The sequence below is a fragment of the Eulemur rufifrons genome, chromosome 19 (genome assembly GCF_041146395.1).
Source record: "Eulemur rufifrons isolate Redbay chromosome 19, OSU_ERuf_1, whole genome shotgun sequence".
Taxonomy (NCBI): Eukaryota; Metazoa; Chordata; class Mammalia; order Primates; family Lemuridae; genus Eulemur; species Eulemur rufifrons.
In genome coordinates, this window is record NC_091001.1 from 69,247,382 (window position 1) to 69,268,293 (window position 20,912).

General features: G+C 36.4%; 1 non-coding gene across 1 annotated transcript; it reads right to left on the minus strand.

Moving 5' to 3' along the window:
• Positions 1–13,518: 13,518 nt before the first annotated feature.
• On the minus strand, positions 13,519–13,620 carry LOC138400378 (U6 spliceosomal RNA). Its single transcript, XR_011236273.1, has one exon. It is a non-coding gene; the product is annotated as a U6 spliceosomal RNA (small nuclear RNA).
• Between the last annotated feature and the right edge of the window lie 7,292 nt (positions 13,621–20,912).

Here is a 20,912-nt window from a genome sequence, read left to right on the forward strand (position 1 = left end):
CTCCATTAGCAATACACAAAAGACTTATGCAGATAGCGGGCATAAGCTCCTACCGCCATGTTGGGAAATGAAAACACACATACACAGACACACGCACACACGGATGAAGGTTTTGTTCAATGTGTTCATCTCAAAATAGATCTCTGTAATTCAAAATTGATAAGAGCATTTGTGGAAAGAAGGAAGTAGCTGCCTCTATTTTTAAATAGAGAAATATGTAAACTGCCTCAAATAGCAGATATTGCATCAGGCACGTAATGAGAGTTTGATCTTTCAGAGGACAATGATATGGGTGACTGTGATGCACTTTTGATCCACAAGCTACATCTGGCCTAAAGGTGCCACAGCTTGCCTGTTCCCACCCCATGAAGTTATAGGGGTGTGTGCTTCTGCAGATACGCACACTATCCCTCCAGCAATGCCTCGTTTTTAAAATGTACAATTCCTTCCAGAAATACTGCTGAACAGTCTGTCCATCTATTCACATGGCTGTCGCAAAAAAAAAAATAAATAAATAAAATGACATGAATTGTAATTAATAATTTCATTACTTGGCAAAGATTTTTTTTAACTTTCTCACAAATAAATTGTCTATGTGCTTTTTTCCTTTCTTCTATCCACGTATCCCCTACTCTGGCTTTACTGAGCTGACTTTTCATGGACAGACATAGGTGTTCTAATTTAAACAGGAGAGATCTTTTCACATGCGTCTTTCTATAAAAGTGGTCAGAATGGCTGAACAGCCTTATTTGCTCCTTTCAGATGAAGAGCAAAGGAAGTTCCTTCCAACCTCGGCTGTGCTCACTTTTTCACTCTTGCATAATTGCAGTCAAACTTCATTGAACATTTACTCCATGTCTGGCATTTTCCCTGTACTAGGCTGGGTTATAAAGATGAATCAGATATGCTCCCAATACTTAAAGAGCTCCTGGCTTAGAGTGAAGGTTCTCAACTGGGGGCAATGTTGATACTCCTTCCACCCCAGGGAATATTTGGCGATGTCTGGAAACATTTATTTTTGGTTGTCCCAATTGGGAGAATGCTACTGGCATCTAGTGGGTAGAGCCCAGGGATGTTGTTAAACATCCTACAGTGAACAGGACAGCCCTGCACAACAAAAAATTGTCTAGTCCAAAATGTCAATAGTGCTGAGATCTAGAGAGATGATTGTTCCCCAGGAAGGAGAAGGTGAAACTCCTGGGAAACTTTGAACTCTCTGATAAATCTCTGCACCTTGTTCCTATCCCCAGTGAGGTGTGAACACTTGGATGTGTTGTCACCTGGTAGCATGCAGGGGCTGAATAAGGCTATGGCACTTTGCTTAAACTTTGAAAGTAAACTTCCTACAGCTTTGTGCAGACAGGGACAATGCTGCAGGCTTCTTAACGTTTTAGTTTCTCAACTATCTGAGATTAAAGATAAGGGATTTTCTGTAAATTCAGCCAAGGGAAAGGAAAACAGACAAAACCGTGCTTCTGTCCAACATTCTTTCTCAGCTATGGGGAGGCTTTTCTATTATGATTTCTCAAGGCCTTATAGAAGGGGAGGGATTTTCTAAGTTTCTTCTATGTGATTTTATTACTGTTCGCAGAGATAAAAATGGCCTCACGTTAGGGAGCCGAGAGTTTGTGTAGGGTGGTCTGTCTGATGCGCTCAGGTAATCGGCTGTATTTCTTCATCTTGTTGTTCAGGTATAAAAATTTCATCAAGATGCAGAGTAGGTGTTGAAGTTGTCACCAGCTGCCTGTTCTGGTCAAGAGGATTTCCTGACATTATTCCTGCTGTCCCTGCCGCCACATTACATCATCCCCTTCCATGTGACATCACGTCAGAAGTCGTGCACACATTGAAAGCTGCTTCCATCTGGTGGTGGCAACATGCTGTCCTGTTTGGCAACATCGACTAGCCTAGAATATCTGTGAAAGTACGGATGGGCATGTCCTTCACTTCCTCTTAGATTTGTGCTTTTCAGATAATTGGGAATATAAGATCACTGTGGCTAGATGCTGAAGCATAATTTATAATGAACTGATAGCAAAGTTTATCTACTATGACTAATAATCCTAATGTAGTAACAGTAATGTCAGTCATCATAAGAAGCAACTAATTAGAGTGGAAAACAATATCTCTCCTTAAGAAACCTTACCTAGCTCAGAAAGTAAGACATGTGGATGGCATGATGTGTACTAATTCAGTTAGCAAGTAATATCACTTGCATGGAATGATTCATTGGCCCAGGAAATAAGTCACATGGAAACTAATTGACTGAGGGTAACTCTCGTACCACCTTCATCTGTGACATGAGACACCCTGCGACGAATGGCACTGGGATGCAGTTGCATGGAGTAACCCAAAGCAATTATATCCTAGGAAATGACTCCTTACAAGTTCCTGGATGTTTGTATCAGCTGCCTGAGTGTCGAGTGAGGAGGGAAGGCTGGCTGCGATAGTGATTGCAATCGCATATTTTTGATAAAGAACATTGTCAATGAGACGAGACGACATTCCTGCTGATTAGCAAGGTTCAGGGAATATTTTGGAGGGACTTATTGCAGTATGCTGTGAGGATTTCAGGATTTCAAGAATTTTGCAACAGTTTCTCTTTAACCTGCAGGTGGCATTAGTAGTAAAAATGTATTTCCTATCATTCTTGAAAAAATATTCAGCAATGAAGTGAGGGAAACAGTAAAGGGCTTCACAGCATGACTCAATTAGAGGAGCAGGCCCGATTCATTGCAGATGGCTTTTTGCTATGTTTAATAATCCAGGGAACTCAATGATCCAAATCCAGAAATAGTAAACTACAATCCTTATAGGAATTGAAAAATCTGGGGAAGTTTTTTTCTTTCTCTTGAGTTTGGAACACAAGCATACGTCTATATGCACACACACACACATGTCTTTGTGATTCCGTTTCCATGTGGGAGGCCAAGAATCTGAGCACTGGGAGCGAACTTGGTTCTTTACTTACAGAGTGAGAATTGAAACTCAACTAAGTGTGATTGAAACTCTCTGAAACCAACCCCCTAAGAGGCTCATTGCTGCTGGGCCCTGTGTCTACCCCAGAGAGACTGTGCACTGCTGGTATAGCAGTTCCCACAGCCACAGTACTTACTTTTCACTTCTTCATGGTGCAACAGCAACTTACTAACTGCCTTGGCCAAGCAAATCCTTGGACTGGATGTGGAGAAATACCTGGAACAGTGCCAATTTAGTAAGCCTTCCCTCCCAACCTCTCCAGATAGCTGACAATCCAGCTAGTTATACCTAGTAATGGGAATGGGAAATTAAGAGACTCTTCCTTTAGAAACTCCAAGGCATCGAAGAAATTAAACATTCAGGAAAACACAGATATAAACAACAAGTATAAAACCTATTGGGATTGGGGTCTGTGATCTTCTTCTGTATTAGGTGGAGCAGGAGACGACTATGAGGATGAAGACATTAAATAGAGGGGTCTAGCATATGGCATGCAAGCAATCCCTAAGCATCTTTTAGGGAAAACGTGGCCTTCTCGCAGAAAGAGTTTGCGAAGAAATGACGAGCGCTGTTGGGAGGTCTTGTAAACACAATACTCAAACTGATGGACAAAGACTCTTCAAGAATAGGCTGAGTAACCACAGTAAAGTTAGAGGTTGTTCTGAAGTGAGCATTTTCTTCTCTGATGTTTCTTACATTTAAATATTGTACTGTTCATGCCTCTGCTTCCCTTCCCATGGACATTTGAAGACTTTGTTCATTTCTAACAGTCCTGCCATGGACCTATTCCTCAAAGTTCTTTTAGACAAACTTATGCGGAAGCTAATATTTTATCAAATATTTACCCCTGATATAAGGCGAAGGGGTCTATCGATGAGTTAGTTAAATCAGAAATTTTATTCAGCCTGAAAGTTGTAACCTACATTTCCCCTTTTCTTGCTAGCCTCTGTCTAGCATCATGGTTGCTCTAGCTCTGATTCAAAGGCTCTCTGCCTCGCAGAAAACACAGTTCCTCACACAGCTGGCACTGGGGGGAGTTCCCATCAAGAAGTCTGGTTCTCCTGGAGGTGATCACTGCCAGCATCTCTCATGGCAACCTGGGCTTCCACTGGACACTGCTATGCCCTCTATGGCTTTGGGCTCTGCTGTCCCTGCAGTAGGTGAGACCCTGGGACCCAGAGAGCACTCACATTGCACAGCTGGTCTGTGGGGAAGTGACAAAGAAGACCGTCGTCTCTGTTGGTGTTATTCCCTATTAGAGAGGCTTCAAGCAGTGTTGTCTGTGCCCAAAGATTTAAACAGTATTTAGTAAAATTGCTTCTCCAGTAATAACTTATATCCTTTAAGCTTTCCACAAAATTCAGAGACAAGTATCATGGTGGCCAGGCTGGGACACAGAGCCACCATACCCAAAGCACAACCGAGTACCAGGCCAGGGCTTCTGGTCTTTAACACGTTCTGCATTAGAAACAGTTCTTCCCAACATAACTGGACACTCAAACTTGACTGCACTCAGAGGAATCCTATTCCAGTGCCCCTGGTCCTTCCGTCCTCCTGGGTCTTGCTGGCAACATGGACACCATGATTTCTTCTGTTTGCTCTCTCTAACTCCAGAACTTTGGCATTTTTAAAAAAGAGAACTGGCTAGTCTTCTAATTCAGATTAAAATATTAGCTGAGCCAAAATAACATGTGGTCTGACTTTTCTTTCTTTAGAAAGGAAAATTTTTTATAAAAAGGATTTTTCTTTATAATTTGAAAAGGTATTATTTTAGAAGACTCATGCCGTACTATGGACTGAATATTTGTGTCCCGTCCCCCTCAGTTCATATGTTGAAACCCTAATCCTCAATGGGATGATATGTGGCAATCGGGCCACTGGGAGGTAATTAGATCATTAGAGTTGAACCTTCATCAATAGGATTAGTGCCCTTATAGGAAGAGACAGGAGTTTGCTTTGTCTTTCTCCTTCTGCCAGGTGAGGACATGGCAAGAAGATGGCCATCTACAAACAGGGTAGAGGCCCCTCACAGGAACCCCGCCAGGCTGGCACCCTGCCAGGGCTCTAGAATGCTGAGACACAGAGTTCTGTTAAGAAACCCAGTCTATAATATTTTGTTACAGCAGCCTAAGGAAACTAAGACATATAGTTATAAAATGTTTCACAATTGGTTTTAGATTTAACAGATATCTTTTTAAAAAATCACATGAAACCAAGAGAATCTTGGAGTTCTGGACATATGATTGTCTCAGCGTTAGTGTATCCAGTAGTAAGGATCTTCAGCAGCTGAAAAAATACTGTTAGTCGCCTCTACTTAGAGTTCTGTTTTATCAATCCGTTCATTCTGTCAGGATTTTAGCTCACTGCATGTTATAGAATACATGGAATCTATGCAGCAATTTATGAGAACATTGCAAGTCACTCATGTTATGTAACGATTATCTCTCTTGTCTGTGTTTATATTCCTGGCCTGCTACTTGGATGGGCCATGGCACCTCAGTTTTCACTGGTAGGACTGCTGCATGTGCTTCCAATCATTTTCATTGCAACAGCTTAGGTGATACATTATTTCATTTTCACCAAATTCTCTTCAAAGATTATTTATAGATAAATCCCATCTTGGTTTTATGATGACAAATACATGTCTCCCACCTTCAATCCTTTGGAAGACTAAAAACTACCAGTCCTTGTCTGCTAATGCATATTTGAACACTCCTTCCCTTGGACTTGTTTCTATTTCTATTCTACAAATGTACACTAGACTGGCTCCAAATTGCCCCAAAGCCCATGCTCCACAATTCTTCCAAGACACACACACACACACACACACACACACACGCCTTGAAATATATGCAGTTGAATACAACTCATTTCTAGGTTCCAGTATATGAAGAATTCTGAAGAAATCTCAAAACTACAAAACTATGGGCACTCTAGATATTTGGAACAGAGAAGTTAAAATATTGGTGAAAGCAGGATATGGAAAGAATGAAGGTAGGATATGAGAGCTAGGAAATCATGGGATTAAGTATCAGCTTTAAGACTTAACCGTGCTCTGTCTGAACTTATTCATCTTGGAAATAAGAGTCATTACAGTAGCCATTTTTACATATTTTAAAATGTTATCAAAGCAAATGGAATGAGGGAAATATTTTTAAAAATATAAAACGGTATGCCAACCCAAGGATGGCCAATGTCTGATTTACTGCGCTTAAAACACCTGGGCTACCTGCAGGCCACTCAGTGATGCCCAGGCGTCCCACCAGCATGGGACTGGTATAATATCTGCATTTGCTCAAACTTGTATCCCTCTGAGGCACAATCTGAGGATTTGGGCTCTTATCCTTGGACAGTGAGATGTTAGGATTTATCTCATCCTTTATGAAAATTCTCCTTCATCATTCATTTGACAGAACACATCAAAACATGAGAAGGATTAATTGTTTCAAAAGAAAAGTTGGATATGCAGAGTAGATTACACATGGAAAGATGCTGTGTTAGAAGAGAATGTAGAGGGAGACAATATGGAAAGTGCCTTGGACTCTGCAGCTCGAAGAAGCAGAGAAAGGCACTAAAGAGGGATCTTTTTTCTTTAAAGCCTGCCAGGCCCTTAAAAATGGGAGCATTGACCCAGTACATTGTAGGCATTGTCATGAGGAACTCAGGACCCATTTGTTTTGACTGAGGTGTGCATATTTCTAAATTTCTGCCCTTTACAAACACATTTGTTGTAACCATATTGCAACAGAGCTGCATTCTTAGCCAATTCCCTTGAATTCTTAATTCTTGTTATCAACACTGGCAATTAACCAATTACTCCTACCACTGAAGGGCTCAGGGAGGAAGGGACTGATGATTTATGGCAGCACAGCATCTGGGCTTGTTCAATTGAAGTCGATTGCTGGAGTACTTCATTTATAGAATGGATGGGCAGGTGAGTAGCCACAGGCTGAAGCCAATCAAAAGACTGTAACTGCCAACAGGTGACAGGGTGGAGGTGCTGACTCCTCTGCCTCTTGTGCTGGATGCTATTCTCTGCCTCTCCCTGTTCCCAAAGCTCTGATGCCACCCGTGTGGGTCAGCCCGCTGATCCAGTGCTGACGGCTCCACAGAAGGGTAGAATCGTGTTTAAGGAGACTTAGAGGTTGTCTAGCCTATAAGTGCAGGAAGCTCTTCTACAAGGTCCTGGTGAATGACCATTTAGATCCTTTTTAAATACTATCAATAATGACTTTGGGAGGCAGCTCATTCCACTGCTGGACAACACTCCTGGTTAGTGAGTCTCCCGTAAAATGAGATAAAATCTGCCCATTTGTAATTTATGTCCATTGATTCTACTTTTGTCCTATGAAACAATCTGGAATAATTTATTCCCACTCCCAGATAATGTTGCCCAAAACTTGAGAGCAGCTTTCGTATCTCCGTCCTGTTTCTTCCCGAGCAGGCGAGGCAGGGTTTTCTCAGCTCTTTGCGGCACCTCCTAGAAACACCCTTCAGCTTCCAAGGCTCTTGTTACACTGCAGCCCCAGCGTTTCCCAACATAAAGTAACTGCCCTCAGTGCCTCCCTCGTGAGCCCCATTCCCATTGTTTTACATCCCCATATTATCTTCGGGCCCAGGAAAACCAGAGTTTCTGGGGAACCCATTCAATCAAAGCCAATAAAACGACCAGGAACACTCCGATGACATTTGCTAGTCCTTCCCTGAAATAACTTTGGATTTATCATTTCTGTTTCAAGAACTGTTTCTAGGGCTGTGTGGCATGGCTTGAACTTTTGATGTGCTCTTTAAGAGAATCTAAATTTACTGAGTTAATAAAATTATAGACACTGGTAAAGGCAATAACAGAGCAAAAGGACTGGAGCAGTGGTATCAGCCAGAGGGAGAAAAGGGAAGGTCACTCAGGGTGGAAGAAGGCAAACAGTTTCTGCAGCGAAGAAAGCTCTTTGGTAACGGACATGGAATCACCCCAAGGCCGGGACCGCTGGAGGTGCAGGCCTGCCAGTGTGTGCATGGCGTGAATGGAGGGGGGGGGTCGCTAAATCACTCCTGGTCCCAAAGATTCCTCATACTCCTCCTACCAACAGAAATCCCTGTGTGACTCACTCCTTTTGCTTAAGGCCACCGTAAAAATGTAAATGTTCTCTGGGAGAGTAAAATATTAAGCCATTACCAACCAGTGACATCTTAGCTATACTTGACCAAATTAGAACTGGCTGGTCACCGAGCAGACCCCTAAGGGAATAGGCTAAAAAACCTGCTATGTGTTAATTGAAGGAGAATAAAGGAAAATACAAATGGATGAAATTTCAAGACTTTGTGGTGCAAAAGGGTGAAGAGGAGGGATAGAGGTAAGGATTTGGGGGGTATCGAGTTGCCCAAGACAAACAGGGACCCCTATGGAGGCCTGTGCAGCCCTCAGCAGCTGTGTGGATTCTCAGGCCTAGATGCTAAAAAGCAGCTAAAAAGGAATATTAATAAATCTCTTAGGCTGAAATGCTGTGGAGGGTGGCCCTGAGGCAGTATCTATAGAGCTCGAGCTCAGGAACTATGAATTGGCTGGGTAGGCATGATGCCCTAGTTCTTTGATTTTTAATTTTAATTTCCCACTTCTGAATGGACTTACTTAAATTACTTCAGAGCTGTAAACTGTAAGGGGAAATTCATTTGGTTCCCTGCGTTTTTTTTTTTTTTTTTTTTTTTTTTCACTTATTTTATTCTTTTTGATTTTCCCCATTTTATTCCTGGCCAGGCCCCAAGGGGTGATGAATTAGCGAGTGGAAGGGGGTTAGGAATCAGAAAGCAGATCATCAATAGGAAAAGAGATAAGGAAGAATAATTTTCATGTTCTTTATAATCATGAACTAGAAGGACCCTGACTTCCAATGACAGAGAAACAACTCAAAGTAATTTAGGCATAAAAGGAGAGTGGATGAATTAATAAATACATAAATAAATCATAAAGACTGGCAGGAGAGGTGAACTCAGGATGCCTGGATCCTGAGACTTCAGCGTTGGCATCTCTCTTTCTTCTTCTCCTCCTTTCCTCCTCGTGCTTATGCGTGCCTCCTTCTGCTGTTAGGTTTCTTCCTTCCTACCCCAGAGGGGCTTTCTCCATATTGCAGGCTGACACCTTCTCAACCTCATGATCATATAAGAAATGGTTTTTTGTTTCGTTGCTTTTGGTTTAGTTTAGCTTAGGAAAAATACAAAAGGGCCCTGATGAGTTTGATCTGGGTCATATGTTTATTTCTAGAATAATCATCAACAAAGGTGAAGCATATAGCAATTAGCTTATTCTGAATTCCATGTTATCCCCATGGCCAGGTCTAGCTGGTATCTGTTACCCGGCAAGGGGAGAAGGGATGTTGGACAAACACATTAAGCATCTCAATTGAAAAGAAGATTGGGGAAAATCATTAAATGGCAGTGTCCCTACATTCCTATAATGCGAGCGTCTTCACTTTTTACAACCTGGGTGGGTTTTTTACAACTTGTAATCTAATTACAAATTTTGGAACGGATCTTATTAGTTTGCTAAGGCTACCATAACAGAACACCATAGAACAGGTGGCTTCAACAACAGAAATGTCCTCCCTCATAGTTCTGGAGGCTGCAAGTCCAAGATCAAGGTGCTAGCAAGGGTGGCTTCTCCTGAAGCCCCTCTCCTTGGTTTGCAGATGTTTTATTTTCCTTGGACCTTCACACGGTGTTTTCTCTGTGAATGATCATCCTTGGGGTCTCTTTCTCCTCTTTTAAGGACACCAGTCATATTGGATTAAGGCCTCACCCTTATGACCTCACTGAGCCTTAGTTACCTCCTTAAGTGTCCTGTTTTCAAATATAGTCTCCCTGGGTCATAGGGCTTTATTATATGAATTTTCCAGGGGACACAATTCAGTTCATACCCTGGACTAATCTAGGTTTCACTAAGGAAATGGGCTCAGCTGAGGAGCAGTGCCTAAGTTTTTTTTCCCTAAATCTTAGAGGGCAAGTGAAAATCAGAGAAGACGAACCCACTTAGAACAAACATATTTGCAATTAAGGGTTGAGGGGATTAAGATCATGTAGTTACGGCCGACAAGGCTACTGAAGAATAGATGTAGCAAACAGGCAAAAGACATTTTCCCAGTATGAGCTAGAAACTTTGCCTAACAGAAAGACTGATTTTATATTCTAGGAAGTGTCTCCCTGAAGAGGGAAGCCCTAGTTTTCAGAGAGGCAAGTGCTTCTGTGCCAAGTTAAGAAATAATCTGTCTCTGATCCTGTCTGATGTATAAATTGGCCGTATATTTTTGGCAATGCCATCATGCAAGAGCTAAGTTTTAAAAAATGTCTAGGAAAATATAATACTTATCTGCAAATATGAATGCTAATGGCAAATTATCACTGGCTAATTTCCATCAGAGGAAATAGCTAGATATTCAAAATATCTTTGGGTGGACCCTTAAAATCATCATTGCTATTAAAAGGCAGTTTATACCAGAGCTCTTGTTTGAACTAAAGTGAAAATCCCATCTCTGTACTGGAAGAATAATAACTGGTAGGTCTCATTATTTAACAGGATGAAATGAGGTTAAGGAAAACAGAAATAAAAGCATTTTTCAGTAATCAGTTAGATCTGGGGAATAATTACTATTGTGATCGATTGAATAGAAGCTGTTGTTTTCATTTGTTCACTTGGTGTGTAGTTTATTTATAATCCTCCTACCTATGTACACAGAATACATTCGGGGAGTGTGTGTGTGCATGGGCAGTGGGGAGAAAGCAAGTGAAAGAGAATAAAATCAATGTAGGAGAAGCATAATTTAGAACTTTTTTTGGTAATATAGTTTGAAAACTAAGGTAAACCTGATAATGAGTTTTCTTCCTTGTAGCCAGGTTTGTGTAAAAAAGAAAAAAGACTTCCTCATATACAAATGCAAATCCATACACCCTGCCCCCTGCAAATACAAGCAAGGATGTGCACATATGTTTTAAATTAATTTTGAAGCAATTTCAGACCCAGATTTGTGTTAATGCATTTAGCAAGTAATTAGTTGTCCGTTAGTTCATTAACAGCATATTTAAAACTTCTTGCAATCCCCTCACCCCGCTCAACAAAGAGGCACTTCTAAGAAGACAGAAGGGATATAAAATATGTCGGCTAAGATGGGAAAACAAATCAGAAAAAGAAAATTACACGTTAGTTGTAGAAGAACGTTGGTCACAGAAATGGGATTTACAAAGAAAACACTTTGCTTTCCTTTACCTTTTCACACAAAAAGGGTGAAGTTGTGAATTGGAGCTGCATCAGTGGGTACTTTAGCATTTTATGATTCCAGTTTAGTATAATGTTTTTCTCTCTCGGACATTATAATTTTTCTTCCATTTGTAAAGCGCTTTATAGTTTTCTAAGCAGTTTCACATAGAGTAGTTCATTTGTGGAACTAATAGCATTTACATGGGATAACAATATTCTAATAGAATTGTGCAATTCGCATAATGAGTTTAACTTGTTATTAAAATGAACGTCACTTGGCTAAGACTGAAGGAGGAACCAGGCTGGCCAACGATCTTGAGTTCAGTTCTGACCATATTAGATGTGTAAGAGGTGGGAGTCCCTGTGTCTCTCTCCAGGCCCCTTGACTCTTCTCCTTTATTTGCATATTGCTTCTTCTTTGTCATCTCCACTCTCAATTACAACAGAGGATCAATTAAGGCAGAGAATGTGAGAATCAAAGGGCTTAATATCCTACTTGGTGCCTGTGAAGGGTACAAGAAATACATATGTCTCTTTTTTGTTTGTTTCCATATATTTTGTATAAAAAATATTAACTCTACAGTTGAGATCCAAATGAACACAGTTGGCCATGTCTTAGTAGCTGACATAAAAATTTGGGAAGCATTTTATGTTACAGAAACCCCAAGCAGAGTTTAGGATAAGCCAATAGCACTTTGCCCCATAAAAATGCAACTCTAGCCCTGGCGTAGAGAGAATAGGTAATGAATGCCTCGTGTTGAATCACTCTATTCTTTCTTCACTTCTCTGCTCAAACATAGACAGGCCTGATTTTCAACATTTAAAGCTTCATGCCCCCTTAAAATCTTATTTTTGGTAAAAACGAAAAATGATGTAGGATTCATTGGATAGTTATCAATTTTGAAGTATTCTTTAAAAAGAAATTTGAGGAGAGATGTGAGAGTGGGGGTGAGAAATAAAATTACTTTGGGAGAATATGATCATAGATAATAGTATTTTAAAGTTCAAAAATGAAGGCTGAAGATATGCTGTCCCCAGATTTTCCTTAAGAGTTGTGACAGAGGTTCCTGATGATTTCCATTGGCCTCATTTCCCACCCCCGCCCGACACACACATGCCCTGCATTACTGGATGTGACAACGCTCCCAGCTGGAAGGCGTGATGCAGCCTCACTTTCTCTTTCTTGCTTCCACCAGCCTACAGTGTTTGCAATATGGCGAGACCTTCTCACCCCAAGGAGAGCTACAAAATCGAAGCTACCTGCTAAGGATGGAGGAGAAAAAGATGGAAGGACTCTAAGATATTGATGCTTGTTCAACCCTCTTGTGTATTATTCCAGCCATTGCTGGGTGAGCAGCTTCACTCAGGCACAACATAACAGCTTGGCAAGGTCTGCACTGCACCTCTCCCTTCCTGACCCACAGAATCTCTCATCACTGCCTTCTTTCGGGACGCTAATAGGAGCTTCTTTGATGCTCAAGGAAGTGCAACCCAGAAGTGTTAGTGGTGGTGTATGACGGAAGTTGACATATGTTGTGACTAAAAAATACCCCTTCCAATGTGAGATGTGGCTAACAGATCCGTATTTTCCTCTTTCTGTCAAAGGGTCCTGAGATGTATTTCAAAAGGCTTCTCTGAAAGCTCATGGATCCATAATGGTTTATATCAATGAAGCAAACTTGTGTAGTATTAACATTCCCTTCTCCTCACATACCCTTCCTCTATCCTCCATTCCTGTTCACAAATAAACTACTTACATGGTAGCCTGCGTTTGTCTTCACTTTCCAGGGATCCCAGGCAATGACAGATAAAATTGTGGAGTAACAAACCAGTACTGGAGTGTTTAACTCTGAATTTTTTTTTTAAACAGGAGAGTTATTATAATTTTCAGCTCAAGAATTTCCACATTGCTCTTTTTATAATTTAGATTTTTAAAATTTATATTCTCTATTCAGTGAGACATCATTCTTTTATTTTATCCTTTAGTTATTTAGATATAGCTTTCTTTAATTCTTTGAATATATATTAAATAGCTGATTTAAAGTCTATCTAGAAAGAAAAACTTCTGAGTTTCATCAGGATAGATTTTATTTACGGACTTTATTTTTTACTGTGTATGGGCCATACTTTCCTGTGTCTTTGCATCTTTTATAATTTTCTTTAAATATTATTTTTTATCATTTTTATTTTAAAATATTTAATTGTCAAAGATTGTGTATATTCAATATGTACAATGTGATGATTTGATGTATGTATACTTTGTATAATGATTAACACTATCAGATTAATTAACATGTAAAATTATGGAACACTTCACAAATTTGTGTGTCATCCTTGCACAAGGGCCATGCTAATCTTCTCTGTATCATTCCAATGTTATAATAGTATAGCTAATATTCACTGCCATTCCTGCTGATGTTGCCCCTAGAAATCAATCTTAATTCAAGAATAAAGGAGAAATTATGATATTCTCAAATAATGGAAAACTGAGAGAACTTGCTATCAGCAGAACTATCATAAATGAGTAGCTAAGTAAAGTTCTCTTAGCTAAAAGGAAATAATAAGAGAAGGACTTTTGGAACACTAGGAAGGAAAAAACAAAAAACCAGAAAGAGCAAATATATAGATAAATAAAATGGACATTTCTATTCCTCTTTAGCTTTCTAAATTATGTTTGTCTAATCTGTTTATCACCATATGTAGAGGAAACTCTCAAGATAATTATATAATGAATGTGAAAGGGTAAATTGATGTTAAGGGAGATCATGTTTCTATGCTTTGCTCAAACTGGTAAAATAATGACACCAGTAGACTCTGATAAGTTTTGTGTATATAACGTAATACCTAGAAACTTCATTAAAACTATAAATAGCTATAAACTAAAAAAAAACTGTATATAAATCAAAATGGAATTATAAAAGTGTACATTTAATACACAAAAAGACAGGACAAAGAAAGCCAAGCAACAAAAACAGGGAGCAAACAGAAAACAAAAAGAAGCAGATTTAAGCCCTAAAATACCAATAATGGCATTAACTATGAAAGGTCTAAATACACCAACTAAAAGACAGCAACTATCAGGGTAAATAAAAATAATGACCTAATGATATATTGTAATAAGAAATTTACTTCAAATATAATTATATAGGTAGATTAAAAGCAAAAGGAATAGAAAAAAGACATACCATGCAAACATTAACAAAAAGAAACCAAGGGTGGCTATCCTGATACAATATGAATTAGACATCATAGCAAAGAAAATTATCAGGGTCATAGAGGGACATTACATAATGATTAATGGATCAATAAAAAGAGAAGAAAAACATGGTAATCCTAACTGTGTATATACCAAGCAACAAACCTGAAAATATGTGAAGTAAAAACTGATAGAATTGAATTGGAAAATAGACAAATTTACAATTATGGTTGGAGATTTCAGCATCTTTCTTTCAATCACAGATCATACAACTAGACAGGAAATCAGCAAGGTCATAAAAGATCTCAGTAGCTTCTATTAAACATTTATAGATCATATCACCCAGAACAACATAAGATACTTTATTTCTAGTATTTATGCAACATATACTAAGATAGACCATACTCTTAACCATAAAACAAACCTAAAATACTTAAAAGAATTGAGATTATACAAAGTATGTTCTCTGACCACCATCCAATTAAGTAACAATATAACAGCAGAATTATAATGGATGAATCATCAAACTACTTGGAAACTAAACAACACAAATCAAAATTAGTCTGAAATCCTGTCAGTTGCAACATGGATGGAAATGGAGGACACAATGTTAAGTAAAATAAGAAAGACACATGTCACATTTTCTATTCATATGTAGGAGCTAAAAAATTTGATCTCATGGAGATAGAGAGTAGAATGATACTTACCAGAGGCTCAAAAGGATAGTGAGGAGGGGAGTTAAAGAAGGGTTGGTTAATGGGTACAAAAATACTGTTAAATAGAAGGAAAAATATCTAGTGTTTGGTAGAACAACAGAATGACTATAGTTAACAATAATTTATTGTATATTTCAAAATAAGTAGGAGAGTGAAATGGATATCCCAGTCACCCTGATGTAATCATTACATATTATACGCATGTACCAAAATTTTACATGTACCCTATAAATATGTACAAGTATTATATACCATAAAAATTTAAAATTATTCTTTTTAAATTTATGGATCAAAGAGAAAGTCTCAAGGATTATTAAAGAAATACATTGAACTAAATGAAAATGAACACACAATATATCAAAATTTACAAGACACAGATGAAGTACTGCTCAGAGGGAAATTTATACCATCAAACACTTACATTAGAAAAGAGATTAAGTTTCAAGTCAATATTCTACACTTCCACCTTGAGAAAGTAGAAAAAGAAAAACAAAATAAACCCAAAGCAAGCAGAAAGAAGAAAGTAATAAAGATAGGAGCAGAGATCAAATAAATAAAAAATACTAAAGTAATGGACAAAATTAAAGAACCAACAGCTGATTCTTGGAAAAGATAAGTAAAATTGACAATCTTTAGCAATACTGACAAAAAATAAATAAAAGAAGAGCAAAGACACAAATTATCCATACCCAGAATGAAACAGAGTATATCATAACAGATCCCACAGACTTTGAATGAATAACTCTACATCTGTAAATCTGACAACTTAGATGAATTGGACCAATTTTTCAAAAACTGTAAACTACCACAACTCACTCAACAACAATTTGAATAGTTCTATGACTATTGAGGAAATTGAATTTATAATTTAATATCTCCCAATAAAGGAATTTCCAGGCCCAGATTTGGTTTCACTGGAAGAGTCTATCAAACCTTTAAAGTAGAATTAGTACAAATTCTACACAATATTTTCCAGGAAGTACAAGAGGAGGAAACATTTCCCAACCCATTTTATGAAGCCAACATTAGTGTGATACCAAAACCAGACAAAGGTAGTACAAAAAAGTTAAAACAAAATTCATCAGTGATGTCAATGACTATTTGTAGATACATATGTTTGTGTGTGTGTGTGTATATATATGTATATATACACACTCATACACATGCACACATGTATATCATAATTTGTCAAATCTAATTAAGAAAAAAGACAGCTCTAACATTTGATTTGTGAAATGGGATATAATTACAGACATGAAGAATATTTAATACTAGCAATAAAATATCATGTGTACCTTTAAGCTGGCAATTATTAACTCTATATGAATATTTTAATAAAATATGGATATTGTCAAATTGATTCAACAAAAGATGGAAATCTTGACCTAATCAATAACAATAGAAGGATATTGAAAGTCAGTAAACTCTGGATTTCCAGTCTTGATAATGATGAATAGGTAGTTCAAAGAAATCATACTGCTGAAAAAAACCTAAAAAATGTAAATAAAATTATATTTTTAAACACTCTTGAAGGCATTGGAGACCTAGTATTACACTGAGAACTTACCAGACCAAAATGCAAGACAGGAATGAAATAGAGAGAGGTGAGCCCAGCATCTAGGGCCTCTTTTACTTCTGTGCATTTGCTGATACCTGATGCAGTGAACTGGAATTAGAACAGAAAATGGCAAAGAACCGAAAGGTATGAATATATATGTTTAATAATTTTATGAAAATTCTGTATTTAAGCTATATAATTGCTACAATTGAAAACTCAGTGTACAGATTTAATAGCATATTAGGCATAGTTAAAAGAAAATTAGTAACTAATAACTAGGTCAGATGAGCACAGAGAAATAAACTGAGGGAAACAGATTAAAAGAAACAAAATGAGATGTTCTAACATACATGCTAAGACATACCTAAAAGAAAGTTAGAAGAGTGTAAAACAAATAATATTAGAAGAGACAATGCCTGAAATAAAAATACAAATTACAAATGAATCCCTATGGGTTCCAAGTAAAAAAAAAAAAAAATGAAGAGAAACTTACATCTATCATGATAACACTACTGAGGACCGAGAGCAAAGCAGATTGTAAGAGCAGTAGAGCAAAAAACCAAATTACTTTCAATGGAGTACAAGTTGGCTGACAGCAGACCTCTCAACAGAAACAATGGAAGCCAGAAAATATTGAAATGATATTTTGAAAATGCTGAAAAATAAAATAGTTAACTTGAAGTTTATAAGAGTGCAAATATTATTCTGAAATAAAAAAATTTTCAGAAAAAAGTAAAAGAATTTATTTATAACAGGAACTCACTAAAAAAAAAATTCCAGAGTATTATTTAGAAAGAAATAAAATGATCTAATGTATAAAAAAGAGAAAAAAGTATCAAAAATTAATCAGATGGGTAAATCTAAATTAAATTTGACTGGAAAAAACAAAATTAATAATGTATTTTGAGGTTTTACATATACACACATATGGACACATGGACACATTGCAGCTTACAAGACATGAGAGTGGTAAATGGAGTTAAAGTGTTTTGAGGCTCTTAAAATGCCTGGTGAAAAATGAAAGAACTATCTTATACCAGTTTTTTTATAAGTCAAGAATGTATGTTCTAATTTCTAGTATACTTAAAAAAATTAAAAGTAAGTAACAGTTAATGTAATAAAAGGAAGAAATAAAATGTTTGGGGGGCGAGGAGACTTCAATTAATCCCAAACTAGAAAAAAAGGAGAACAAAATCAAAGAAGATTTCTCATAAGACAAACTTATATGAAAAATAAGATTTTAAATTTAAAAACAAATTGCATTAACTATTACATTAAATACAGACAGAGTAAATACTTCAAAAAAGATAAAATTATTAGATTAGGTAAAATAAAAATTAGAACCCACTTAAATGCAAACTAAAAAGACTTTAAATATAAAGACACAGAAAGGGAATGGAAAGTGCAAACGTTAACCAAGTTGTGAAGCTACATTATCATCAGGCAGACTGCAAGGCAAAAATCGTTAATAGAGATTAAGAAGGACACGTCACAATGGCAAGAGGTCCAATTCACCATGAAGAAATAAATAATTTTAAATTTGTACATATACCTAAAACTGAACTTCAAATATATAAAGCAAAAATAACTGACAAAACTATAAGCAAAAAGATCTGAAAAATCCATTACCATAGTGGTATGTTTTAACACATTTCTTTCATTAGCTATTAATAATAAAACAAAGCAGAAAATAAAACAGTGAGAATATAGAATATTTGAACAAGACAAGAAACAAGATGTGATTAATGTAGAACACTGCATCAACATCTGCAGAATATGAATTTGTATAAAGTGCACATGAAACATTAACCAAAATAGATTACCTGCTGATTCATATAGAAAGTCTAAACAAATTTCCAAGGATGATAGTCATGCTCAGTGTGTTCTCTGGACAAAGAGTAAATTAAGGTAGAAAACAAAAACAAAAAGATAGCTAGAAAATTTCCATACATTTGGAAATTAAGAAGTATACTTCTAAATTGATTTTGAGTAAAAAAAATTATAGAGGAAATTAGTAATGTTTTTAAAATCAGTGATAATAAAAATACTACAACTTGCAGATTAGAGCTAAAAAAATTTAGAGGGATAATTATAGATTTAGATATATATGTGATAAAAAAGATGAAAAATAATCTAAGCATCAATCTAAGGAAATTAGGGAGAAAAAAGAACTGTGTGAAATTCAAAGAAAGAAGAAGGAAGAAAATTATAAATAAGGTAGAAATTAAAGAAATAAAAGAAAACAGACATGCAACAAAGCTAAATGTTAATTCTTTGAAATTGATAAATCTCAGTTTCACTAATAAAATTGATGAGAGGGAGGAAATGTACAAATAAAATCAGGAGTGAAAAGGGACATTGATACAGATCTTATAAATAATAATATTTTTATATTCTGAACAACTTTATGCAGATATTTAAAAGCATAACTTGAAATGGGAAAATTCTTAAGGAAAATTTCACTTATGAAAACAGATATAAGAAGAAATAGAAAAATTGAATGTATGTGACCATTAAACAAAAATGCCTTCCTTATTAAAAGTCTTCTACAGAACAAAAAACACAAACAAACACAAAACTCCATGGCCAGATGGCTTCATGAATGAATTCTACCAGTTATTTAAGGAGAAAAATCACGGCAATATTATACATGTTCTTCTAAAGCATAGAAAACAAAAATGAAACTAGGAAACATTCCCAACTCAATTTATGTGATGTGCATAACTGCTACACCAAAACTGAGAAGGAATTATAAAAGAACAATTCCAGGTCCATTTCCTTTATAAATATAGGTGCAAACTTTCTGAACAAAATAAGAGCAAACCAATGCGGCAATAAATAGAAATGGTCATACTTCATGACCAAGTTAGTTCTATTCCAAAAATGCAGTTTATTTAACATTAGAGAAGTAATTAATCTAATTCACCACATCAACAAAGGAAAATAAAAATATATTTTCAATAAATACAGAAAAGGCAATTTCAGAAACTTGTGTTACTTATGATTAAAACAAACAAACAGATAAACAAAACATCTTAGCAAACTAGGAATAGAAAGAAACTTTCTTCATCTGATAAAATATAATTATAAATAAGCCTGTAACAAATATCATAGTTAATGGTGAAAATCTGAAAGGTATTCAATATTGAGAATGATTCAAGGATGCTTCCTATTACCAGTACTATTCAACTTTTTAGTAGAGGTCATATTCAAGGCAAAAAGATCGAAAAAGAAACAAAAGACATAGAAATTAGAAGAAAGAATTAAAATTTTTGTTATCAAAGATGATATAATTATAATCACAAAAATATGAGAGAATATTTGAAAATACAAGGTATAACAGTTAATTATATGTTTGTATACTAGCCTCTAAAACATAGAGGAAAATAAAATATACCAAGAGAAACATTTCAATTGCATAAAAATAACAAATTATTTGGAACAGATCTAATGCAAGATGTACATGAAGTCTACACAGAACTATAAAATAATATTAAAGAAAATAAAAAAGTTCTAAATAAATGGAGGAAATACTACGTTCATTGATTGCAAGACTCAAGATTGTAAAAATATCAATTCTCCCCAAATTGATATTTAGATTCAATACAATCCCTAACAAATTCCTTACAGATTATATTATGGAAATTAGCAAGCTATTTCCAAAGTGTATATGGAAAAAGAGAAGGCAAAATTAGCAAAGGCAAGTTGCAAAATCTTAGTCTATTAAATATTAGACTTATATTGAAACTACAGTAATTAAAACAGCGTGGTATTGAAAAATATGCTAATGGAATAGGACAGATTCAGAAACACACACACACACACACACACACACACACACACACAGAGGCTTGATTCATGATAGAGATTCCTGTAGGAAAGTAGGAATGGATAATCTTTTCACTAAGCTTTCCTGGGTCTATTAGATATCCAAATGGGTAATAAAAGTTTTTTGACCCCTACCTCGCACCAATAACGTAATCAATTTCATATTGTTTGTAGATTTTAAAGCTTCTAGAAAACACACAACCTCCTTTATCTCCAAACAAGTTAGAGGGTTAAATGGTCACTTCAAAAAGAGACTATCTAAATGACCAATAAGTATATGAAAAGATGCTCAAAAGGAGAATGCAAATCGAAATAAGCATAAGATATCAGTACCTATTCTCTAGACTAGTTAAAATTAAAAAGACTGACAATGAAAAGTTGTAGCAAAAATAG